The 27,312-nt window shown below is 32.1% G+C and overlaps 1 long non-coding RNA gene across 1 annotated transcript in view; it reads right to left on the bottom strand.

Annotated features, from left to right (window-relative positions):
- The window catches only part of LOC141455435 (uncharacterized), a 35,656-nt gene extending 16,881 nt beyond the window's left edge, over positions 1-18,775 (bottom strand). The window contains exons 1-3 of the long non-coding RNA XR_012459269.1: positions 18,529-18,775; positions 18,352-18,445; positions 18,092-18,203 (exon numbers count right to left, since the gene is read on the bottom strand). This is a non-coding gene — a long non-coding RNA (uncharacterized lncRNA). The remainder of the gene's footprint in view (positions 1-18,091; positions 18,204-18,351; positions 18,446-18,528) is intronic.
- Between the last annotated feature and the right edge of the window lie 8,537 nt (positions 18,776-27,312).

Raw genomic sequence — 27,312 nt, 5'->3', positions numbered from 1 at the left:
GTACTTGGTTAGTAATGGGTATAGAAGTGTTGTGGAAAAGTCTAAGTTGCGAAAAGAGCCAATCTCAACCTAAAATTGTTTTGGTCAACAGTGAAGAGTGTTATATAGGAGTCATCATGAAGATTGGTTTGTGTGGCAATAGTAATGAGAGATATTAGGCGTGATATAAAGGATTTAAAGTCTGCTAAGAAGCTATAGTAAAGTGAATTGATGTCACCTAGGAAAAAGTTTTTAGGAATTTGAGGAATAGGAGGCGGCTGAGATCCCGCGATCACTCTTGCGTGTGATTTTTAATCAGTGGTGGAGGAATGCAGAGGAAAAGAATTTCTTGACTGTTGAGTTGTTGTCGGTGGCTGTGGAGAACTCTGTTGTATTGACCTATGTCAATTGCAAAAACTATACCACACAAACAAATTTAATCACTTGTCTAAATGATTGAATAAAAGTCAAGTGATTAATTAGTCAAAGACAAGGAAATAGTGTTGCTAATAGAGAGATGAAGCGGTTGAATAATGAAGGAAGCAGTCGGCAATTAGTATCTACGTCAAGATCGTGATAAAGTTGACGCGGTTGGTCTTTACAAATTCTTTGTGAAGCGACATATGGGAGGACAATTCATGCTTACTCTATTGAAACTGGAGTGAATTGTTTAGATTATTGTTCTTTATTTTGTTTATTATTGTTAGTTTTTCTTTTGAGACCTTTCAAACATTACCTTTATGTTACTCTTCCACTACAACAAGATTGGCTAATGTGCTGCACTTACGGCTTTATTTATGATTTATTTATTGTATCCTTTGTGTTAGTGTATTTAAAATAGAAAAAAGAACTAAAGGTTAGTAACCTATTGTTGCACCTATAAGTTCTAAAAATATTACTGTTTTCTTGTATCCATCTACGTTTTCTCGGTCACTTAAGCCATAAGAGAAAAACAACATGAATTATACATAAATATTTACAAATATTTAATTTAAATTAACTATAAAGTGATAAACATTTATTGACATATTTGTAGACACCTTTTAACATTTAAAAACTTTCTTTAATTTTTTTTGAAATTAAATAGGTTTACAGAAGATTGACGAAATTTAATTGACATTAGAGGTTTATTACTTTAGATTTTAATAAATACCAATGGATCTTAGGTTATTTCCAATAAAATTTACGTATATTTGTTTTAAGAGTGCTTTAAGTTGAAAAATCACTCATGAAGATAAAAAAAAAACTTCGAGATGAGGTATAGGACAGAAGGAAGAGCGGTTACTTAATGTGAAAGAAATATGAGAGATCAGACATAGAGCGCGAGCTCATTCAGTTTAGATCAGTGGTTCCTAAACTTTTTTGACCCATGGACCCCTTTTTATAGTCAAAACTTGCCCGCGGACCCCCAAGTGATAAAGCTACATAAATGCATAGTTACTAAAAATTACAAATTTAAAAAAGCATTTTGTTGAAGAAGTATTTATTGAAATTATAACTTTTGTTTAAAATAAAATTTAAAAAAATTAATAATTTGGATGAACGTGATGAGATGTTATGAGTGTATTTATATCCGGCTCAATGTCTGTGAGTAGCAACCGCAAATCCCCACGAGTAATCTTTGGTTCAGGTCTGCATGAAGAGCCGTTAAGTGTTCGACAGTAAACTACCAAATCTACATCTCTATTTTGCAATTTCGAAAGATTTGGAAACTGAGAACATTCTCCTCTTCCCAAGTTTTGTATTTACAGACAACGTTTTGCAACAAACGCAGCTTTTAGTTTTGATTAAATTTAATTGGCCACCTTGTTAGTCTCTAATTTCCATAATAATAAAAATGGATCATAGTTTTATTATTTTATATTGATCCTTGCGCCGACCCCCTGACGTTGTTCAGGGACCCCCCAAATCGATTTTAATTTTCCACGGACCCCCTGAATGATACCGGGGACCCCTGGGGGTCCCTGAGGGACCACTTTGGGAACCACTGGTTTAGATTATAAAAGTCTAATTTGCGAAAAGAGCCAATCTCTGGCTAAAATTGTTTTGGTCAAACAATTCTACAATTCGATGAGATGCTTTCGTCTTCTTAAACATTTACAACAGAAAAACACAAATCCTCTACTATGCTGTAAGAAAACTGAGGACATATTTCCTTTACTTGGACTTGAGCAGCTGAAGTTGTTATCAGGGCGGAAATACCAATGATCCCCAGGAAAAATAATTTCCTCCAGTCAGTTCCATTGCGCCAATGTAAATGAAACGTTTCTTCATACCATTTTTGACACTAGCATTATTCACCGATGAGATTTATCGAGACTTACATTTAAATTCATAGTTGTAGTCGGGAATGAAACTGTGGCACAAACTTGCATCTTTCCTTATTCTCAGCACTGGTGGAATCACCGGTTTGGAAAAGCAATTAACACTCAGAAAGGTACATACCTAAGAACAGGCAGCGGATCTACTTGCAGAGTCCTCGGAATGTTATCTTTTGCGATTGAAGTTTATAAACATATAATTATCTTAAACCTAGATTTAGAAAACCTAATTGTAACCCAAGCATTGTACTAATGTTTTCTTTTACATAGATTTCTTCAACATTGTTCAACCTTAGCGTAAAACTCATAAGAATATCTTGGCCGATACATGTTCAAAAAGTCATTTACCTTCCTTACTTTCTTTGGAAGCTATGCCTTTGGAGAAGACGATATCGACCATAAGTGTCGTAGCTTGTTCAACTCCTGTTTCGACCAAAAAAGATTACTCAAAATTGGCTCTTCAGACTCATAAGACCGTTTAAAAAGTCGAAAAGACTTTTGAGTGGCTATGTTGTTTCCATATTCAAGAAAATATCATAGAAATCTTCTATGCCACACGAAATTCTTGCTGTTCTGTTGTAGATCTAAAGTATGCTACTTAACTTTAATGTTCTTCTTGCACTGTAGTAATTTTTACTCTCAGCTTACATCGTTTTGTAGAATTAATATTTACAGTTACCTTGTTGAACAAAGACTGGTTGCTCTTTATAGTTCTATTACAACTATTTCTACCTTTTCAATTAAAATGACAAAAGCCACCTTCTTAAATTATCAATAATTTGGCATCTGTAAACTTTTAAATTACAAAAAAAAAATGTAATTAGGAACTTAAGTATGTATAACCACAAATAAAATATTATTTTAGAAATTTGACGATTAGTTAGAAAAGATTACTGATATTGTGACTAAATGGCTTATGGCTCCCACATATTTCTGTAATAATGACATTATAAGTAATAAAAATGTTTTTAATAAATTGAAGACTCATGCTGACTATGTTTAGTGTAGTGTTCTAAAACAATAATCTGAACACCAAAGTGTAGGTATAATAATTATTTAGCAACAACAATAATGTACGCTATAGTCGTAAACAATGTAATAAAATTCAAACAAATTATCATATTATATTCAACCTGTACTAAAAGTTGAAAAAACAATGTTGCTATTAACATTTTATCTATCATAATTGTAACGATTATTACAAAATATTTCTAAATACTTTTACAGCCAAGAAAATATGTTTCATGAATAAATGGTTCTCTTATTGTCTTTAGATTTTTTTCTTCCAAGAAAGCCGTGAAGCACGAAGAGAAAATTGCCCAAAACTGGTTGAAGTTCCTTGCAACAATGAAATGGTTTTTTGATGGAATTAATTTTTTTTTTTTTTAATTATTACTTTTTAAAGGGTACAACATCAGCATTCACTGGAATTAGGGCGTTCTAAGTACACTTCCATTTCCATTACCGGATATAGAGCGGTACAAGCCCTAGCAAGTGAAAAATCTAAGGGCAGGGCTGCCTAAACTCTGAACCTCTTCGTCCTTAGTGACGAGATACTACCCAGCCTTCTTCTGATTTACTAACTTAAATTAGGCATTAGGCATCCTAGCTCAAAACTTATCTACTCGTGTCCAGACCTCAGGCAAAGAAATGAACAGAATTTTTGTGCTTGGAGAGTTTTCGCCTTATTAATTATAAAAACAGAATCATAATCAACAATGTACTACCTAATTAATATTGTCACTGTTACAAATCCATTTCTTGAATAGACAAACATTTATCCCTATATCAGTCATTACTAAAAATATTTAAATAAAATTCTTCAATTTGTTTTTTTCTCGTTAATTTGTTCTACAATCAGCGCTTTGGCGCTATAAGTAACAATGATAGAAGTAGATAGAATGGAGAAGTTACCCAGTGGTAACACTCCAAAACATTACGACTATTAGTCACTCTCTTCACTAGCGAGGAGATTAAGACGCTAGTCTTTTAACGACGTCTAATTCAGTTGTCAAAGAAGAGTTCTAGAAGCATGATTTGGAGCTAGAAGATTTGCGTGTGATTGCAGGGTGAAGTGGAGTTTTGATAGAATTGATGATAGAATGGTTCTTAAATTGAGAAGACACGTTATAAATTCTTAAGACTTTATTTAAGCAAAACACTAATCACATAAAAGGGCACAATACAAAATACAGAACGTATTACAATTTACACTTAGTTAGAATAAGACTCCATGTTACCGACGCTATGTTCTGGCGGCAATTACTAGAATTTCCCTCTAACATTAAAATTTCCCTTTAACACTCCTCCTAAATTTTAATTATTCTTTAAAATAACTTTATTCACTTATTCCTAAGCAACTTCTAAAGTATTCGAATTTTCTTCTTTGAAGTGGCTTGGTCAATAAATCTCCAAGTTGTTCATTTGTACTGATGTGTTCGATTTCAATTTCTTCTCCTAGTTTCTCCTTAATAAAATGATACTTGGTGTCAATATATTTAGTACGTTTTGACGCTTTTCCATCTTCTTGATTAATCATATAAATTGCGCTTTGATTGTCTACGTATAGTGGTATAGGAAAATCATTCACTGCTTCCAATTCTAAGCCGAACTTTTTTATAAATAACACATCTCGAATAGCTTCACTTGCTGAGACGAACTCTGCTTCTGCAGTCGAAAGTGCCACTGTTTTCTGCTTTCTGGATGCCCACGATATTGCTCCTCCTGAATACATCAAAACATATCCAGATGTTGATCTTCGATCTTCCACGCTGCCTGCAAAATCTGCATCGCTGTACAGGATTAATTCACTTGCGCCATTGTAGTTGATACCATAGTTAATAGTACCACGGAGATACCTTAATATCCTTTTTGCTTGAAGCCAATGTTCTGACTTTGGACTCTCTACATATCTACTGAGATAGTTTACTGCGAATGATATGTCTGGTCTAGTCATAGTTGACAAATACAACAGGCTTCCTATCAGCTCACGATACGGTTTTCCTTTAGCAATTGTATCGGATGTATTTTTCAAAGTTTCCATCGGAGTGTAGGTTGAGTTTGCATAATTCATGTTAAAAGTGTGAAGAATTTTCTTCGTATACTGACTCTGGTTGATGAGAATTGATCCATCCTTCCGCTGTTTTATTTCAATACCTAAGTATTTATTAGCTTCTCCCCAGGTAGCTTCAAACGTTTTGTTTAATTCCAACATTAGTTGTTCCATTTCATACAGATTTTCTCCTATTACCAATCCATCATCTACATACAGAGCAATTATAATTCCTGATGACTTGTTAAAAAATACGCATGAATCGGACTTTAATACTTTAAAATTTTTAGTTTCAAGAAAAGATTTAAATTTTTCTCCCCATTTCCTTGGAGCTTGTTTTAATCCATAAAGACTTTTCTTTAGTAGACATACTTTGTTTTCATTACATTTCTTAACGAAACCTTCGGGTTGTGTAATATATATCGTTTCATCTAATTCTCCATGTAAGAAGGCCGTTTTTATATCAAACTGAAGTATTTTAAATTTTTTCTTTACTGCATGAGCAATTAGAAATCTTATAGAATCATGTTGTGCAACAGGAGCATATGTTTCTTGAAAATCTAATCCTTTTACCTGCTGAAAACCTCGCACAACCAACCTTGCTTTATGCTTCTCTATGGTGCCATCTTTCTTGTATTTCTTTCGAAAAACCCACTTAGTTGTTAACGGTACTTTATCTTCAGGTAGATCCACAATTTGCCATGTTTTATTTTTATGTAGTGCATCGATTTCTTCTTGCATTGCTTGTTTCCAATTTGGGTTAATTAAAGCTTCTGATGTAGTTAAATTCTCACATTCTCCAATTAATAGATAATTTTCCAAATCTGGTGGTTTCTTTAATAACCTTCTGTCTCTCAGATTATACTGCTCGTTTTCCTTTTTCTGTTCATTTTCTTGGTTTGTTTTTCGTTTTTCTTTATCTTCTCTTTCAATTTGTATAGTTTCAGTTTCATTCGTTTCTTTATTTTCTCCTCCCTGCTTTTCACCATATATATCTTCTTTCTCTTCAGACAACAATGTTGATTCCTTTTGTTCTTCATAATTCTTATATTCATTACTAATTTGGTTATTACAAATATCAAGGGATATTGCTTTCTCATGTGTTGATCGAACAAAGATGACGTCTCGTTCTACTTCAACTTCATCTTTTTCTGGGAAATAGATTCTAAAGCCTTTCGAAGATTCACTGTAACCAATAAATAGTCCTTTTTTACTTTTAGGGTCCCATTTAAGTCGCTTCTGCTTCGGCACATGCACAAAGACAGTTTCACCAAAAACATGTAACTTACCAATGTCTATCTTTCCTCCAGACCAAACTTCTAATGGAGTTTTCTTTTCTATACTGCTTTTGCCAGTCATGTTTATAGTATATACTGCAGTGTTTACTGCTTCTGCCCAAAGTGATTTCGGCAAGCTTTTGGCATGAATCAGGGTCCTAGCGGCTTCAACAATTGTTCTCATTTCTCTCTCTATTCTGCCGTTTTGTTCTGGTGAATACTTACAAGAGACTTGGTGTAAAATACCTTCTTTATTTGTTATTTCTTTTACATAAGAATTGAGTATTTCTGTTCCGTTGTCAGATCTTATGATTTTAATGCGATGATTCACATTGTATTTTACAAAATTTACACACATTTTAATTTTTTCTTTTACTTCACTTTTATTTCTTAAAAAATAAACCATTCTGAAGTGACTAAGATCATCCTTAACGAGTAAAAAATATCGAGATCCTCCTAAAGAATCTTCTTCCATCGGTCCACAAAGATCTATATGTAAAATTTCTCCAGGTTTAGTTGCTCTTGAAGCACTTGCTTTAAAGGGTAATCTATGTTGTTTGCCAATCATACAGGATTCGCAAAAGAAATTTTTATCATCTATGAACTCTGTTCCAGTTAATTCCAAAAATTTTCTGACTTGAGTGACATTTTGATGTGCAAATTTTTCATGATAGGTTCTTAAGCATTCAATCTTTTTTGCGCTGTGACAGGTTATAGAACTTGTAGGTAACTTAAAATCCATATAAAATAATTTTTCCTTTTTATTTCCAATTGCATAGACCAAATTATTCTTTATAATTTTACAATCATTTTTCTCATAGATCATACTATAGCCCATTTCTGTAGCTGCACTGGTAGAAAATAAATTAAATTTTAAGTTGGGGACATACAGTACTTTGGTAAGATCAGTAGGAATATAAGTTTTACCATTGTATGCTAATATTTCAACTTTACCTTGTCCAAGAGCTTGGAGAAAAGAACCATCTCCAATTTTAATTGATAAGGGTTCATCAAATTTCTTGTATTCTTCAAACCATTCCTTTTTGATACACATATGATCACTTGCTCCGCTGTCCGCAATCCAGGAGTGTTCATCAGCTAAGATTTCAATCAAATTTAAACTAATAAAGGCTGCTTTCTTCTTATGTTCATAATTAGTATTTCTATTGTGTTTATATTCTTCTTTTTGAGACTTAATCGGGCAATCAGCAATAAAGTGTCCTATACGACCACAAAAATGGCAAGGAAATTTCTTATTTGCCGGCTTCTGAAAGGTATTTGATTGTTGATACTTTTCCTTTTGTTTAGAGTACCTGTTCATCCTCTTTGAAGTAAAGGCATTTACGTTATTAACATTTAAACTTTCATTTTCTTTCATTCTACCTTCTTCAATAAATAGACGAGAAGTTAGGTTACTTAACGTTCTTTGTTCTTCAGATACAGATTCCCAAGCTGACACAAAATGTTTATATTCTGGTGGTAACGAAGACAAAATCTTGGTCATTAACATTGTATCACTAATGCTCTCTTTTTGTGCTTTCAATTTAGCTACTAAAATTTCTAAATCTGATATATGTGTTCCCAAACCTCGATTTTTAAACTGATATTCAAAAAATTGCTTCTGTAAAAGATAATTTCCTACATTTGATTGTTGCTCAAATAAGCTACATAATTTATTCCACATTTCATATGACGTTTTGCAGTTCAGCAAATATGATATAATTCTGTCCTCAATAAGTGTTATAATAAGTCCCTGAGCTCTTTCATCATTACGAACTTTTTCAGTTTCTCTAGCTTCAATTTGTGGATTTACTATACACTCTAACCAGCCCTTTGATTTCAGCAAAATTTCCACTTGGAATTTCCATAAGTTCCAATTTTCATTGCCTCTTAATTTATTAATAGGTAATGTTCCTTTTACTACTTCCATTTTGCTTTGATTCGACTCAGTAAAAAATATCAACTTCCACTGATTATAAACTATAACTTTTAAGAGATATTTCTGGGCTCATAACCTGATAGAATTGATGATAGAATGGTTCTTAAATTGAGAAGACACGTTATAAATTCTTAAGACTTTATTTAAGCAAAACACTAATCACATAAAAGGGCACAATACAAAATACAGAACGTATTACAATTTACACTTAGTTAGAATAAGACTCCATGTTACCGACGCTATGTTCTGGCGGCAATTACTAGAATTTCCCTCTAACATTAAAATTTCCCTTTAACAAGTTTCCTGTATCGGGTTTTGGCGTCTTAAATGATAAAAGAAATGTTAAGATCAGTATGTATAGTCCGATTAGAGACACAAAAGGGAGCGTTTACTATGGATCGAAGTGTTTTAAATTGTGGAGTTTTGATTCTTTGGAGATTGATGCGTTTGGCATACAGCTTTACTCCATCCGCCCAGATAGGATAGATAAATAGCCATCCAAACTTCGTTCAGCAATTGGAGAAGACTTTAAAGTACAACATTGAACTCAAGGCCAATAAAGGACAAACAAGAGCTTGATTACTGACTCCTAGACTTTTATAGTATGAGTATAATAAGCTAATGTGTAACGTTCTCTCAGGATAAGAATGCACAAATAAAAGCCCAGTCTATGGATTGGCCTGATAAATGTTTCAACGAATTAGTAATTTATTATTTGGATTTAATGTAAGCAGTTCCTGTTATTGGTACTTCGCGATCATCACATCGTGATAAGTCATACTATTAAGTACGTGGAGCTCCAACCAATAGTTTTTGAGATCTTATCTTCTTTATTGTTACTTTCCTTTCACACGCTGCAATTCTTGTATTGACTAACTACCTGTCCTTAAATCATAATTACTAGAAATGTTTTCACCCCTATTCTGTCGGATGAATTGGAAGAACGAGCGTTACAAATTAGTATTAGAAGGTTACTAATTTCTCTCGCTGCTACCATTGCGACAGTGGCCAATTTTTTCCAGTTTACACTAAACTAGTAACCGTTAAACATTTTTTTTTTCAAAAACTATAGAACAGTGTAAAAGTACGTAATTAACAAGAGATAATTATAACAGAATTATAATTATAAATACATTGTACAATTAAAATATTTTATTTCTTGGAAATCAAAAGTAAAAAAGCGGTATACTTCTTAAAGCAGTCATATTTTCGTAATTTAGCATTGAATTATATCTTGAATAATAAATATCCTCTTGCAAAGTATTAATTGAAGTTGGTACCTAAGACATCTCTGAAAACAACATAGAAATAATCTGTAGGCACCAGAAATATAGAAAATTTGTCAAGATCAAGGTACATTTAAGTCTCGAATGAGCAATCTGATCACTAAATTGAATTAAATTAAAAGTTAAGATAACGTTTTCCATCTGACAGCTAAAATAAACATTGAAGTTTTCACAATCATATTAAAAATTACGTCACACTTTTTTTAATAATGGTTACGTCCATAAATAAATAATCTTCTCATAGAAAGGTATCTTAACTGAACAAAAAAGAAATATGTACTCCTACGTGGACAGTAAACTGATACAGTGAAACAAGCAACAAGGTTGTTTCAAGGCCGCAGACTTTTTCTAATCTGTCAAGCCGTAGAATGCATCATCATCGTCCTAAGGTAACTAAATCTATATATAATTATCCATCCGTAGACTAAACAAAGTATATTGAATAACGAGGTAATATGTTGAAAGGTAATAATTCAGGATTTCACAATATTTTGAGATCGCGCCTACTGAAACGATTAAACTTAATTAGTTTCTGTTGTAATAATTTAGTATTCTATTTTGAGATGACAGCCCAATAATACATTAAAATGTTAAATGATGAACTATGTAATTTTAACATAAACTGTATCTGCCATTGTCGGATAAAGGAGGACTTAAAAGTGTCAAGTCTACGACTTTGAGGAAGCCTAACTACTTGCATCATAAATCTTTCTTTTCCTTTCTTCTGACGAAATATCTCATCAATTTGGTTAAAAATTTAGAAATAAATGGATTGATGTTCTTAGGGAAGAAGAAAGGCATGCATGCAATCGTTTTTGCAATGTCAGCTAATATTTCCCAAATTTGTAAAACTTTTTCTAGTTTACAACACAAAATACTTATTGATTTATTTTTCAAGGTTTCTTATCTTGGAAAACCTCACAGATGATTCCGAAATGGAATCATAGTCTTCATAGAGATGGTCGTTACATAATATCATGCACGAATTAGAAAACAATTACTCATTAGCCCAAACTGTAAAACAAGAACTGATGGGTTCTAAAAGTTGATTTTAACTCACCACACAATTACATTTCAATTTTGAAGCAGGATTAGGTAGTTCTTCTTAAAGAGATTTATAACAGCCAACATCACTAATAGAATAGCAAAATAGTCAGCCAGCTCTAAATCCCCTTTTGAGTTGCTAATAAGTTGAGAAAAGATCACACAAAAAATGTATAAGGGATGTTGCAATATGGTAACATGTTATTCAAATGTTCCTTGAGTAGAACACAATAGGTATACTTTAATAGCTACATATCATTTAGTATTCTGCATAATACAATAATAAAATACTATTGTGAATGTGACATGCATTGAAAACAGAAAAATTGCACAAGTACACTGGTCGAGGAGAGTTACTATGAAGAGAAATAGTGGGAGTCAAGAAATGAGGAAGAAAAATAATCACTTTAAATTATAATATTCATTGTTTTCAATTAAAATAAAATAAATTGTAGATTTTTTATCTTACGAAGCATGATAAGATCTGGAAGTGGCGTAACCATCCATAAATTCAAAGATACATGTTTGGATGGATATAGGGTAACTTCAGCATTGAAGCGAAAATAATGTATACAAGAGGTACGAATACAGTGGCAAGAAGTTTTGGAATGAATTAGGAGTGAGTGGTTTTTAGTGTCAGAAAACATAAGAGCTTAAATTGTTCGAATAGTAACCTTTCTGATCTTTTTGAAAATTCATAACTCCTATGAGATTCAAATCTGGTTTGGTTGCATGATTTCCGGATTCATGATCTAGCCCCAATGTTTTGAGTAGCTTATTGAGTGCATATTATCATTAATGTTGTAGTATTAAATAAAGTTGCTAAATTTTCGTTTGTTATTTCGGAGATCAGGGATCGTTGAAGCAATATCTTGTTAAACAAAATTCCAAATATTGTTGTACCCAGCTGAACTCTATTTTCTCATTGTTTTTTGTTTAAATACCCAGAAAAATATATTCCTAACCTTTCGGTTATCGGAAATTAACTGTGGATAACTTAAGATTTTTTTTTTTATATACTTACATTAAAAATCTAATGAACCTTTGAATTAATAATTTTATATATCTGTACCTCGGAGGGAAAAGGCACCATGTCACAAAAAGTAAATTTTACAGGGGAGCCAAATAAAGATATTTTTCCAAATTCATTTTTTGTTCCACTTTTCCGGTTGTACTCTTTCCTGTACTTCTCACCATAATTATTACAGTTGGTATGGCCACTTAACCTCCCATATTTTAAAATATTTTATTTTGATCTCCATTGTGAAAAAAATTTATGCCCATGTAGTGCCTTTTACCCTTAAGTAATGAAGTATCATAGCGCTTTTTAAATATACATAAATCGCTTAATAGTAAACATAGGACATAGTTCTTTACACCTGTAGAAAGAGCAACAAAAAATTTGTAAAATGATGGTGCCGAAAAAAATGGACATGGTGCCTTTTCTCTCCGAGGTACAGATATATTCTACTTTATAAACCACACATTTCTTGTATTTCATCCAGCGCGAGAAATTACAATATTATTATTATAACCCCTCAAATCACAATTGTTATTGAATAAAACAGTAAGTACAATAACTTAAATTGTAAATTTTGGTTCAACGAATTTTTTGAATGAAAATAAAAATGAACTTTTTTATTGCAAACAATATAATTCCAGTTTAGGGAAGCTACTTCTCTTTGCAACATTTTACACTATTTTATGTAAACATTGTAAAATTTCTTTTTAGAATGGACGGAACAATCAGTAAACGAGATACGACTACGTATGACTATCTAACAATAATATTCAATCTTGTTCTAGAAACTCGGAATAGAATTCTGGTGCTAATATCCAAAGAAACCAATCTTTTCAATCAAAAATACTTTCATGAATTACTAATGCTCCTTTATTTGTTTCTAACATACCTTGCACCGAGATCTCCTTGTTCCGATGTGTCTGAAGTTGCGAAATACTAAGTTCAACTCCTCAGTTTTTTAACATTCTAACTCTGATGTTCCTCTACTAACCGTATATATGATAGAAAACCCTCCAAGAAGTTTAAAAGCCTGCGCGATTTTCTAATTAAACTGCCTGTGCATAGTGAATATAATGTAGCGACTTCTTTGGGAGTTATTTGAGCGGGTAAATTCTTCCTTCTAACGTCTCTTGAATCAGCTTCACTTGCAGAAATGTTCTGCAGTGCCAAAAAGAAATTTTAAAAAACAAACCGACGAGGAAGCAGAAAAAATTAACAGTAAGTAATCAAATCTTTCTTGTTGTAGATTTCTTTTATTTATAAATTTTAAACTTTCACGTTTTCTAAGATCTTTGTTTAATCAAACTATCAATAGAAAGGGTCCCTTGTAATTAGTGTTACTACTACCTCCTTATTTGTTCTATATCAATGATAATTACCTTATTTTGGCTAAGCTGAACTATATAAGTCTCTCAAGACTTTAAACATTTTATCGTTCCTAAAATTTAAGCAATGCTAGATTCTTTATATTAAACAAAAAACAAAAAATCCAAAGATAGAAGATAATGAGGTCATCAAATTTTAGGTTCATAGTTCACAAGGAAACATGTAACTAGCTACTGATCCAATCTAAGCTCTACCTTAGAACTGACCACATTTTGGCTAAAGTTTGTAAAAATAATTTGCTACCTTCCTAGTAGCTATATTAATATTACGTAAGTTCTCCAATCTAACAGCAATGTAGATGCGACGTTACGTGAACATCATTATACTCCTCTTCACTGTTTTAAACATTGACCCGTTTTTTAAAATTAATTTTATATTTTGTAGTCTCTTTTGGTATGGATGAAAATGAGGATTTGTCCTAGATATATTAAGAAAATTGGTGAATTTTACCTTTTATAGAAAAAAAAGAAAGAAATTGTCTAAGTTGGGTGTTTTTCAACGTAACCCTTTGTCAAGCAATTTTTGACGATCAACCCTTTTACAACTGTCCTACCGGACAGTTTTAATTCAGTTTTTTAAGCTGCATTTAAGGGATGAGTTGTGATTCTTTTGTGTCCGAGTATCGATACTCAACGATTTGGTTAAGTGTAAGTTCTCTGCGATTTCTCGTTTCTAATATATTTTGTTGGTAGACTTATAGTATAAAAATATTTTTCGACAAAACGATTCTTGACATATGAACATCCAGTTAAACCCAATTTTTTAAATCATAAGGTAACAATTCTTTTCATTTTCGCCATTAATAACAAAGGAAACAATTTAAAACAATGAAATAGCAAAGTAACGTAATGTATTTACGTTCTTAAGATTTAATGATCATTTCTTATTCTTAATGTACCTCATTTGTTGCACATGCAAGGCGTAAGAGTAAATTAAGAAGTGCTATTGAAGCCACGAATTTTTTTTTAAAAAAAAAAAAACCTCGCACGTAAACGTGAGGACAGGACGTACCAAAATTACAAGACGAACAGCCTTGGAGCGGAGTACGTGTGGACCGTTGAATGTCATGAGCTTAAATGGCTTACAATCTCATTCATTAAAACACCATTGAATGATTTTAACTTAACCTAACGTCATGTTTGTCAAATGTGATTGTACTCTCGAGTTGGTAACATGTAAATCCGGTAGCAGTTAGAGATATCCACGACAGATTGTATATTTATATTGAAACTATTAGACAGCATTCATTTTAATATGTTTCTTAAAATTCCATAAAGATATCTATCTGTTTCGTGAATCAGTCGGTGACCTTTATCATCCCGCAGACATGCGCTAACATTTTTTGTGCAGTTATTATTTGATTTGCTAAAATTAGGAGAAAGTGTAGACGTTATTTTTTTTTTTTAGTGTAAACTGCTAAACTTTCAGTTCTTGATAAAATGTTTCATCTTTTGACCTAAAGCGTTATATTAACTGGGATACAAAAGAGCGTCAGAGTGCTGAGAGTAAAATGGTGAGTTGTAAAACACCGAATACATTTCGTATAATATTATGCATCGTACATTATCCGTTTTACAACTCTATAGACAACGAGAAGTTAAAAGAATTAATGGGAGCACACATCACATCCGCCTGGAAAGATATTTAACAGTAGGAAACAGAAGATATTGCCTAAAAGTTAGTTAGTTTCAGAACAAACGCATTTAAATATGCGACGTGTAAATCCAGCGATTCTGATGAACCTGAATTCTCCAGGACAGTCCCCCTACACTTGGCCACCACTTTAACTTTGATGTGGTGTTGTGCTACTGAGTCGTGGAACTTTCTGAGTTTAATGACGGCCCTGTATGGTATTTTTAGGTCAGTATGACCGGTGGATTAATTTACATTTTTATTAAATTTTAAACAAGTGTTTTACATTTACAGATGAACTACAAACTTCACAGCCTCCATTTAGTTATTGTCGTAAGTGTTGAAATCTATTATCCAAAGCCTAACTGGAGATTCCAGATTATTCGGCGATCTAAATGAACTCTAAGATAGATTTAATTAATTTCTTTTGGAATTGTATTTGATAGAAGTTGGCCATCGGGCATACACTCAACGAATCCTTGACAGGTCCCGGCATGCTCAAGAATTCCTCGTCATATCTCTCTATCCCTAGTCGCGATCAAATCAATTCCAGACAATTAGTTGTCTCATAACATTCGCAACACTATCCAACCATCTCATTTTCAGCCTGCAAACTTTCAGCCCATGTAGTATCTTCAACTGGGATATACTTGACAATATCCACTTCCGAATATAACCTTGCCAATTCTCTCAGCTGTTCATTTTCCTTAAATAGACCATATATCCTTCTTAAAAACTTTTTCTTAAAGGTCAGGCACTGATAAATGTAGTAAAAAGTGAATATTTGAAGAATTTGTTTTGTTTTTTTAAATTTCTTAGGTGGGAGATTTTAATGTTAATACGAAGAGCTGCTACTTAAAGCTAGATTCCGAAATTAATGTAACAATAGAGAAAGGTAGCAATCATCATGAGAACAACATAACAAAATAAATAAAAATGTTTCTAAACATATCGTCCTATCGCATATTCCTATACACACATACCTGCTCATCATATACGTTGCCTAAGCAACAACTTCTCTAGTATTTCACGAGGCGATTAGGTATAATGTATAACATATGCCAAAGGTGTCACAATTTTTTTTAAAGGTCTGTTTGTGGGTAATATAAACATACATGTATTAGATTGCCTGCATTCGTAACAATATTCTCAACAACAACAAAAATGTATATACACAAAATAAATATGATATTAATTCAAAAATGTATTATATTTTCTATTATTTGCATACAGAGATATTAATCTTATTCAAAATATTTGCCAAGAATTTTAAATATTTTAGAACGCAACCAGCTTACTTAAGATGGGCCATGAAGCTATAGGATCCAGAAAACTTATAGTGACTTCTTAGGAAAGAAGGAAGAAAAAGATGGGATAAACCGTATGGCTGGGTTATGCAAAAGTCGATCAAAAAAGTCCTGGATGTAAAGAGAAAATTAATTGAACAAAACATTAAAAACGTTACTTCTCAAAATGAATATAAGGTAACTCACAAAATTAAAATGATGCGGTGTTCGAAACTTATTATTTGGGTTTTGCGATCCAAAACCATTCCACTCCGTCTGATGTCATACATGTAATGTTTTAGCATCCTAAACCTCGTAACGTTATTGATAAGTATATCGTCAGACTATTTACAAGAATCTAAATCTTCACATTTATTTTTCAACTAGAAATATTCTATTAATTTAGAAATAATACTCTTCGTGCTAACACCACAGTTTTAATTTCGGCATAAGTAATATCACATAATGTTTTAGGCGTTTGACAGCAAAAAAAAATGAATAATATGTGTTAAATCTTGATTATAATGAATAAAAATATAAACTATGTCTTTAATGTTGTCGAACTTTTGGTTTGTTAAGAATAAAATTCAAAAATGTTAAGGTTATACTCATTTTAACGGACGGATGTATTGCTTAAAAATTTTTGATATATAGTTTTGATTGTCATTTCCACAGTTAACTTTGAATATCTCATTCGGAGGGAAGATAACCTCACTATCTGGTCTACCATATCATTATGCAGGTCAAAATACATGTATAATAAAGGTTTACGTTGTACAGATGCTGTATTATTCTCCACAGGTGTTAACTTAGCCATGCATCACCACTCTCATCTGCAATGGCTTATTGTTCTCTACTGCGAATAACGATATCGCTATTGTCTTTTCTCACTAAACACCGTTGTTAAGCAAAAATGTTTTTCTATGCACTGTTGATTATAGAATAGTGGTGAATACTACCATATTTTATTAATATTTCTGCTTGATAGGTTTTATTATAAATGACCATGATAGGAAAAATCTTTTCACACACACACAGTTTTTAGATAGAAATTTCCTCTACATCTTTCTAAAGTAAGAGACAAAACACGAAATCTTCTACATTAACACTGCTTCAGCAATTTCGTTATTCAAGATTTTTCTATTAATTCATTTTTGTTAAGGTAATCTCATTTTCAAAGGACACTGAAAGTCGCTTTTGAAAACCTCTGAACCATTTAGATGATTTGTAGATAGGTTTTATCTTTTCTTTCTTATTTTCAAACATACATGTGTTTTCTTTTGTGTGTACCTGGCAAGATAAAAGCTATTGAAACTGTGCTACTTTAAGGAGTAACGAGTTTTGCAAAAGAGGCGATAGAGCTGCCTAAAACTAAAATGCGTATTCAAAAAGTTTAAAATATGTATTATTTATTTCTGCATAAACAAATACTCATCTAACCATTATAATAGCAAATGTTATTACAAAATTGAGCTTAGTTCGAATTGAAAGAGCACAGTAGAATAAAGATCATTAAGACGTTAAGATAATATACCGCGGCAATTAATTTATAAGTAATTTTTGTAACACAAGCGTTTAAAATGCAAACAGAAGTTGATAGAAGTGCACTACAGAAAACTCTCGCTTCTCACCTTAATCGGTGACAAATTTGCTGAAATTAAATGAAATTCCGCACAATATAGCATTCCTCGCATTACACTTTTATTAAAATGGAGGGTGAGAAAAGAAAAGATAGGATAAGAAATAAAGCGAAGATCGATATACAAGAAAACCAGCAACGGAACTGTGTATAGTAAGAGCTGTGGATAGACATTGCTTTGAAAAAATGAGAACCTAAGCAGGTTAAGTTAAAAAATATCTTTACTCACATATTTCAACGTTCCAAGTTAAGTAAGCTAAGTAATGGGGAAGTTCAAGCTTGTTTACACTTCATTAAGAACGATTTAAAAAATGTTCCATCATTTTTACTTAGTTTTTAAACTGAAAAATATTTGGAAAATACAAATGAAATTCTACAGTACAAGTTAACAAAAGAATACTTTAATTAAATTTGTAATTGTGACTAATGCCAGAAGAGAGCAGGGTGTTTTTAAAAAAAAGAGATTTACAAATCCTTGAGACAACTTACTTTCATTTTCATCTCGTCATCACTTCCAGACGAAAGGGCGTCCAGCTTCCTAAAATGCCACATATACCTCCAGCATGGTTGAATTGTAGAATCGCTACAGATAACAGACATTAAAGTTGAGACAATGAGCTAAGAAATTATTACTTATGACCTCGCAAAAGTCTGATTAAAAATTACTTTTGGAGAAGACGTAATTTGAAATTCCTTTGACGTGATTCTATGTCCAAAAAAGTACATCACTTGGATACTAGAACTAACCTTAATTCTAAATGAATGGACGCACAGTCAACTAGAAAAATAACTTTGATAAAAATAGCCGAACAATAGCTTCGCGGCGAGGGAGGAAGATGATTATTTGATTCAATGACTTTGTGAAAAATTATACAATTGTAAAATAATATTACAACGAGCGTGCGGACTTTAAGAAAATACTTCATAGAAAGGACTGCTAAACATTATTATTCATGAATTATGTAAATAACACAATTACAAATGTCTGAATGCAGTGAGAATTGACAAGTCTGTAAACGGATGTTTTATAATTCAATTGCAGAACTTGAGTTAGTGTAGTTTCTTTCTGTTTTAATAAGAGGATGACTGGAGATTTATTATACCAGTTTAAATCCATTTTGATTTTATTATTGTTTTGGAATTTATTATTTGTTTACTAATTGTATTCAAACATTTTTAGTTCCTTATTAGATATTTACGTATTTTGCGTTTAATCAAACCCTTCGATTCTTCAAATCTAGGATACAGTATGCTAATTTCTGTTTGTTTATTGCAGAGTATTGTTCATCGGTTTTGATGACTGATTAGTCCCAAGGAATGAAAGAATGCTGCCAATTTCAATCTTTTTTTTTCTATCAAGCTTTCGATCTAAGAACTAGTTAATCTTCAGGGCTTATGCAATTAACAACTAGCAAACAAGAACCGTCTAAGTAATACAAAGTTAGATGGTTCAATCAAATTTTCCTCTCCATTTTTTCTTTGTTAGTCGCTGATCTTAACAAAAGCTGTCAAAAATCATGCGCTAGAGTTGTTTTTTTTTTGCGTTTATTGTGGTACAATTAGCGCTTTGGCGCTGTAAGTAACAATGATAACAGTGAACAGTAGAAGTACGTAAATGAGTGGAGAAGTTACCCAGTGGTAACACTCAAAAACATTATATGGTTAGTCACTCTCTTCACTTGAGAGGAGATCACGAGGCCACTGTCTCTTAAGACGTCTTGAGAACTCTTGAGAGTTCTTGAAGAAAGATTTTGAGCAAGAGAATTTATATGAGATTGCAGGCCGAAGTGGAGTTTTCTGTATCGTGTTTTAGCAACTTGGGTGACAAAAGGAATGTTAAGGTCAGTGAGTATAGTCAGGTTGGAGACATAAAATGGAGCGTTTACAATAGTTCGAAGTATTTCAAGATTGAAAGAGATTGAATCCTTTGGAGATTGGAGCGTTTGGTTGAACCCCACAGCTCTATTCCATACGACCAGATGTGTTTCAAAATAGAAGTATAAATTAGTCTTTTGTTGTCCAGAGATAGTTTTGATCTATCGTCTAAGAGTCTTTTAAGCAGTCGATAGTGTCTGTTTAGTTCTGTTCTTTTAAGTCTAGTGTGGGGGTTCCAAGAAAGTCTTCGGTCTAAGTAAAGCACAAGGTAGCGGGTAATGTTCACTACTGGTAGAGGTGTTAGGTTATAGAAGATTGGAGGAAGAGTGAAGGTGATGTTTTGCGACTTAGTTTCATTAAGCTTTATAGCCCATTTCTTGAGCCACTGTTCTAATGAGAAGAGATGAGATTGCAGATTTCTGTGAGCTATTACTGGATCATGATTAGTAGACAGTAAGGCGGTGTCGTCTGCGTATTTGAGAAGTGTGGTGTTAGGATGAGTTGGTATGTCTGAAGTGTAAATGGAGTAAAGAATAGGACCCTAATCACAGAAGTAAAATAAGTTTATCTTTGAAGAATTGAACAGTAGACAAGAGGTGACTGTTTAAGAAATGTTATTTAAAGAAGTGATCTTAAATGGAAAGCAAATGTTGAGAGAAAATGAAAAACGCCATCTTAAAGGAAAATTGAAACTAGCATCAGTTAATTTCTACTTAGATTTTTAGCATTCGTAAACAACATTTTATTTGCAGAATTCGATTTTTATGTCTCTGATACATTAATCCATTGCAATTAGTTCATTGGTAACTTTAAAAACGGTGAAAATTACAAAAGAACAACTGTTGAATTTAAAAAACAAATATAAAAAAGAAACACAATGCCTAATAATTGGCTATGAATTCAAAAATAAAAAACAAATACAGTCATGGTCGCAATTAAATATATTTGACATCTTTGTGAATGACATAATATTTCTATTGTTCTGATAGCAGGATATAAGTTCATTCAATATTATAAAAAATCCATCACTTGAATTGAATGACCTTCAATAGAATAATTCTATACTTTTTACACTTTTGAATTATTTACTTTATTTTTTGGATCGCCACGTATCTAGGATATAAACTTAATATTCAATCATTTTTGTCTATTTAAATAATGCAAGATATTTCAATTCCATAAAGAGGGCATTCGTTAAAACTTTATTTTAATGGCAAGTATTTTAGCTCTTTAGATTACAGAAAAAGGAGATTTTTTTTAATAGATTACAAAAAGCACATTCTCTAGATTTTATACCAGGGGTGCAAACTCGCGGACCCAGAGGTAATTTCATATGGCCCACAATTTTCCGAAATGAAATCAAAATAGAAAAAAATGTTATGAAGAAAATAGCACTTAGAGGGAGAACGAGTCAATACCGTGCACACAATTTCTGTCAACGCTGTAACTACCGAAGATGAATAAACAAACTGTCCAGTGCCATCCTGGGGGCGCCTGTAGAACTGTATAAACACGCAGACTACTTCCGGCGACGTTTAGAAGCTGTTTTTCACTCAGTGTCCGTCATGTAAACTGATTCTAATAGCGAAAAGATAAAAAATAGCAATCTGGGTTGAGTTCTTATGAACCATACCTATCATATAAAATTTGTGAATGTGATGTGGCCCGCGTGAATCTTGCCTTTTGCACCAAATTTGATAAATGAAAGACAAAATACAAGGGAAAAACATCGAATCGGCCACCAGTTCGTCTAGATTTCTACTTTTTCTGCCTCGGTCACCTGCTTTTATGTCCAGCGCTAAAATAAACATAAAGGATTACCTTCTTTTAGAAATTAAAAGGTGAAACAGAAGGGAAAAACAGCGAATTGACTTCTAGTTCGTCTAGATTTCTACTTTTCCAGTTTCGGTCACCTGCTTTTATGTCCAGGGCTAAAATAGACATACAGGGTTGCCTTCTTTTAGAAATTGAAAGGTGAAACAGAAGGGAAAAACAGCGAATTGGCTTCTAGTTCGTCTAGATTTCTACTTTTTCAGTTTCTGTCCCCTGCTTTTATGTCCAGAGCTAAAATAAACATAAAGGGTTGCCTTCTTTTGGAAAACGAAAGGTAAACTCCAGCAGATTGTCCTATAATACCATTGCTTTTTTCTGCTTAAAACTTTCTTTACAATGGAAGCGGCTACCTTGAAAACAAAATGACAAAGTAAATAATTAAATATTTGTAGTTTTTAAGCTCTAGATTTAACGGCACCAGAATGCTTCCTCTGGTACAACATGGCAGCACAACCCTAGTTAGGCCTAGGCCTCCTTATTGGGTCACTAGGGTCCATCATTCCTTCTCCACTTTCTTACCTTCAGCTTTCAATTATCATCCTCCTTCTCGCTTCCAGTCATCATCGCTCCTATAATTCTGTTTTTTGGCAATCTATACTTACCAAAGACTTGCTCTTTCAATGTAGGTATGTGGATGCGTTGCCAAATGATTGTAATATCTCCGTTCTATTGTAGATTTTGTTTCCTTCAATTTCTATAATCGGACTAAAATCTATCACAACCATTTCTTTTCTAAGACTAAATAAATCTAAACAGAATTTATTTATTTGCCTCACTTTAAAAGTTTAATATTATAAAGCTTGATAACACATTCTATATTATATACAATATTATGCTTGGTATAAGGCCGTATAAAACACATTTAGGAAGTTTAATTTTTGAGATTACTTGAGTTAATTCAGTAAAATGTAAAAAAGGAAAAAATATTCTTAGAAAAAATGCTAAAATGTTCATCTTGAACTCTTCTGGGAGCATGTAAATTCTGTACATTGTTAATTTGACTGAATAATGTAACCATCGCGACCATTAAGGAATAGCAATGATTAGTGTGTATTCTAGGTTTAGAATTTAAATATTCTGTTAAAAATAAATTGGAGAACACATCTCATGATCTGGATATCATTAATTTGATTGGCAAATGTTTGCATAAGATATGTTGGTGACATGTTTTATATTGGGAACAAACATTGCATCCTTGATAGAAATATTAAGAAAACTAAATCATACAGCGTACAATGATATGCAGCATATTGTGTGTCGTCAGCATCCAAGTATACACCATTGAATGCTAAACAGTAATCATGAAAATATAACTATTTCTCCTTACATAGATCTCTCCAAATCTCCGCCTATTACTGGTCCTATGAACTATTACACTTGTATAACTTAGGACCTTGACATACAATAAGAATAGAAATGAGACTGTAAAAACTATCATCCTTTGTGTAATCAATTTACATATTTATTATCACTTTGTTACAGATACCTGTAACAATGTGGTCTCTCCCTTCTAAGTTATTGTCTCCCCACAATTATCACATGTGATTTTATGATAGTAATTACTGATCTATTTATGATTAGACAAACCGCAGAAATGGGGTGTTCATTAAGAGATGCACTTTTAATGTGCAAAACCTTTTTTTCTTTTGCGAGTCATAAAACGTTATGTATTACAAAACATTAATTCCGGCACGATACTCAGTCTAGAATATGGATATTTACAAAATAAATATGGTTTTTCTTTATGAAGATGTTGCAACTAGAATATTCAAAAGCTATATTTCTTTTTTTATCCATTAATATTTTCTGTCGCGCTTAATAAAAATTTATAAATGAATAAATGAAATCATAAAGCTTGGCTTGACAAAAAGTAAAAACTTGAACGAATCAAATACTTTATATGGTACTGTGTAAGTAGTGAGTTGGTGAATTCAGAAAGTTGGTTTTCAACTGGGTGAATTCACTTTAAGATTAAAAAATTGGGTTTTAGATACTGTAATGACAAAATTGCAAATATATTATTTATTAAACCACTGAACTTCGATTTAACTGTCGCATTACAGTTGTAATTGCTTACATTGCCTTAGATATCGTAGAAAAAAATGAACTGCTAATAAAAGTGCCGACAGGTACTAAGCTCATTAAATAATTTATTTCTCTGTGAACATAAAGAGGCCCTACATCGCAATACAAGGGCCCTTCTCTTAGAAAGAAGGCTTGGTGCTCGAGACGTTATTGATGGGGAAGTTGCCCAATAGAAAAACCATTCTTGATCTCCTTTGCTTATATTTCAAAATGCTTTTATTTATAAACGTTTCTATTCTATTGGATTACTGTCTACATATAGTAACCACAATTTTCTAAAGTGTGCCACTTTATCGTAAGTTCAGTTATTTTCCAAGAGTTGCGGATCAAGTTAATCATCTACCCGCTAATTTAGATTTATTCAACACCAGCATGATCAAATTGAAACGTTTTTTAAATAACTGATTTTGCAATGATTGGTACTAAGGAAAACTTCTTACCAGTTATTTGTGATATCATTAAGTTTTATTAATTAAGTAAAGTTTATCTATTTTTAAAGTATATTTTATAGTATATATTTTAAAGTATATCTACTAAGTAAAGTATGTCTATATTTTATTTCTATTTTATTTTTATTTCTATTCTACGATATATATATGTATAAATGTATGTTATATGTATATTCTATAAATTATTATATGATGAGTTATTATTAAATGTTATATTAAATTATATTTCTTTGTAACTGGATGATTGCCCGTATTGTAAATAAATAAATTACTATTCTTTAAAAAGACATAAAAATATCTCTAATAAAAAAGCAATTATTATTTTTGTAAATGAGAAAATTTAATATACATAACTTAATTGACTGTATAGTTTATGGGATGTTTTGTTGAAAGACATAACAAAATTATGCTTTCAATCTTTAATGAATTGGAACTTGAATTATTGTGCAATTTGCTGCAGATCCATCACTTGCAGATATGTGACAACCTTTGTCCAGCGAAGAAACACTAAAATTCTGTAAATTAAGCTTACTTAAGCTTTACTAAGTGCCATGTTGATTTCTATGGAAGCGATATGTCATATTAAATAAAGATATGTATTCTGTTTAAAATAGAAACTAAAAAATTTATCTTTTGTTGCCACTTTCTATGGAAGAAGTAAGATAAGCCAGTTTTTAAAGAAAGGAACCAGGAAGAGGGGGAAGAGTAAATTTTAGGGAAAAGTTGGTGAAAGAAATGAGAGAAAGAAATGAGTTTTAAGGAGACTCTGTCAGTGTAAGAGGGTGAGACTAGCGAGGGTAACTTCTCGAGAATGGCCATTCGATCCATTAAGAATTACTTTTGTCTGATCTTTAACAAAATAATGACAGAATGTAAAAACAGATTTGATTGCTTCAATTACTAATTTTTATTTATTTTAATCGTTTATTTAGTTGCAATGAACGCATTATTCTCTAAAATTTACAAGATTAGTACAGAATTTCTTCAAACACCTTCAATTTGGAGAAGTTATCGAGTTATCCAATATTGACTTCTATTGACTTTCTTTGTCAGAGAGCAGATCGCGAGGCCATCGTATTTTAAGAACGTCTAAGGGGACATTATCCGTAAGTTTTCTGGCAAAAAAGGTGATAATTGCGATCAGATTGTAAATTAAAATGAAAATTTTCTGTACCAGATTTGAGCAATTTGCGCACCGAATGGAATGTTTAGGTCTGTGTGAATGATTTGATTGGAGACATAAAAAAAAGGAGCGTTAACTATGAGAACGAATGTTTTTTTGCAAAAACACAATTACAATTCTTTGGAGGTTTAACTAATAAAATAAGTCTTTTGTTGTGAAGGGAGAGTTTTGATCTGTTGTCTAGTAGTATTTTCAGTTGTCGGAAGCGACTGTTGAGTTCTGTTAAGACGTGTAAAAGTATTCCAAGTAAATCTTCCAAGATAAGGTCCAAGGAAAAGGACTACTTTGATTACTGATAAAGGAATTTGATAGTTGAAGACAGGAGGAAGAGTGATGAAGATTGAAGGCAATGCTTTAAGATTCTGTCACGTTCAATTTTATATCTAAGTTTTTGAATTGCTTCTTTTTTAAAAAAAACAACATATTGCTCATTGCAGTAGATCCATAGCTTCCATTTTAAACATTTCCCCACGAAATCCCAAGTCTGGGAGAGAGTTGGGGTCAAACGCATTGTCTTAGAATTGGGAGAACGCACAGAACTTGCGTTACGTACCTAAATTTATTAAATTGAGCTTGCAAGTTAAATATTATTTAGGGTTTGTGAAGAAAATTATATGCTAAATGAAATAAACATATTTGAGTGATGTAGCTAATGGTTTACCAAACAGTACCACCCTCAGGAAATTTCAAGGTCCACCTTCATTGCTTTCACTATCGTCGCATTTCGGTTCATTCTGTCAGGAATAGTTTTATTATTAATCATCCCCATTTTAGAATATCACGTTCAGTCATTTATTACACCAATTAAATCATTACAAGAATTATTACAGTAGTCAATTAAGGATTAGATAGAAATAATTTATTTTCTTTGTTAAAGGAGCACCTATAGGTCAAGAGAATTATTTAAATTAAAAATCTTTAGTTCTTATAAAACTTTGTAATCTTTGTTATTAGATAATTGCTTTTAATAGAATAGGACTTCATGGCGTTGTTTTTTTTTTTTTTTACTAACTCAATCAGTGAAATTGAAATTTAACAGTTTTATTTAATTTAATAAAACAAAGCAGTGCACTTCCAATCTTGAAAATTGCAAATTATCTAAATTCTCAACTGGAGAAGAGTTTGCCATTTAAAAATAACAAAAAGAACATGCAAATAGAGAGGACCACTGACAACAACTGGCACATCTTGCAATCATGTCCAGAAAGTGTGATTAATGTCTGCTAACCACGAAAGGGTAATAAAAAGGTGACTTGGCATTAATTCAAGAAAAAAAAAACTTGATTGGTCAACGAGCTTTTACAATTTTTCTTTCAGCGCCAGCTTAAGTTCATTAAATTAATTTGAGTCATTCGGAATTAAGTATTATATTTATGTACTATTATCTGAAAGAAGTTGTTGTTCAGTTGTTTGTTAGGAGTTGGTGGATAATTCTGGTTTGTGTATTTTACACATGTTCAATCAACCAAAACAACCAATATGCAACACATAGAGATTTTTAAATTTGGCATTTAAGTAAGTCATTATTATTATTTTATTTGTTTTGCGAAGACGAGGAAATATCAAGACCTTTTTGCTAATCGGAAAGGACATACTCTTGAATTGCCTGCCGTTCTGGTTCTATAACTGGATAAAAGTGCCATTATTCAACTAGATATGTATATAACTAATTATTCCAGGAGAAAAGTAACTGCAACGCTAATCAAACAAGTGCCAGTGCAGTTGTTTCAAACAGTGCCTGACTCATCACAACTTTGTTTGAGTATTTCACATTTTTACATAACTCTTTCATTAAAATAGATAATGCCTGGGAACTATTTTTAGCAGAATTCTAATTAAGATAAAAAGATGCAATAGATTTTTCTCAAAGCACAGTTTAGATGATTGGATTTATTAAGCGACTCAATGAATTCTAAAATAATATTTGTTTTTATCGTTCCAGTCTCGTTTTTAGGAGCCCATTTTAAAAATGAGTATCATTTGGCGCTCACAAATTTAGGTGTTTTTTTAATTGTTTACTAAGCA

This window comes from Rhodnius prolixus, unplaced genomic scaffold, assembly GCF_049639745.1.
Source record: "Rhodnius prolixus isolate KJV_2025 unplaced genomic scaffold, Rpr scaffold_4, whole genome shotgun sequence".
In the NCBI taxonomy this organism is placed as follows: Eukaryota; Metazoa; Arthropoda; class Insecta; order Hemiptera; family Reduviidae; genus Rhodnius; species Rhodnius prolixus.
The sequence above is the reverse complement of the archived record's forward strand: the minus strand, read 5'-3'. Positions and strand labels throughout refer to the sequence as shown.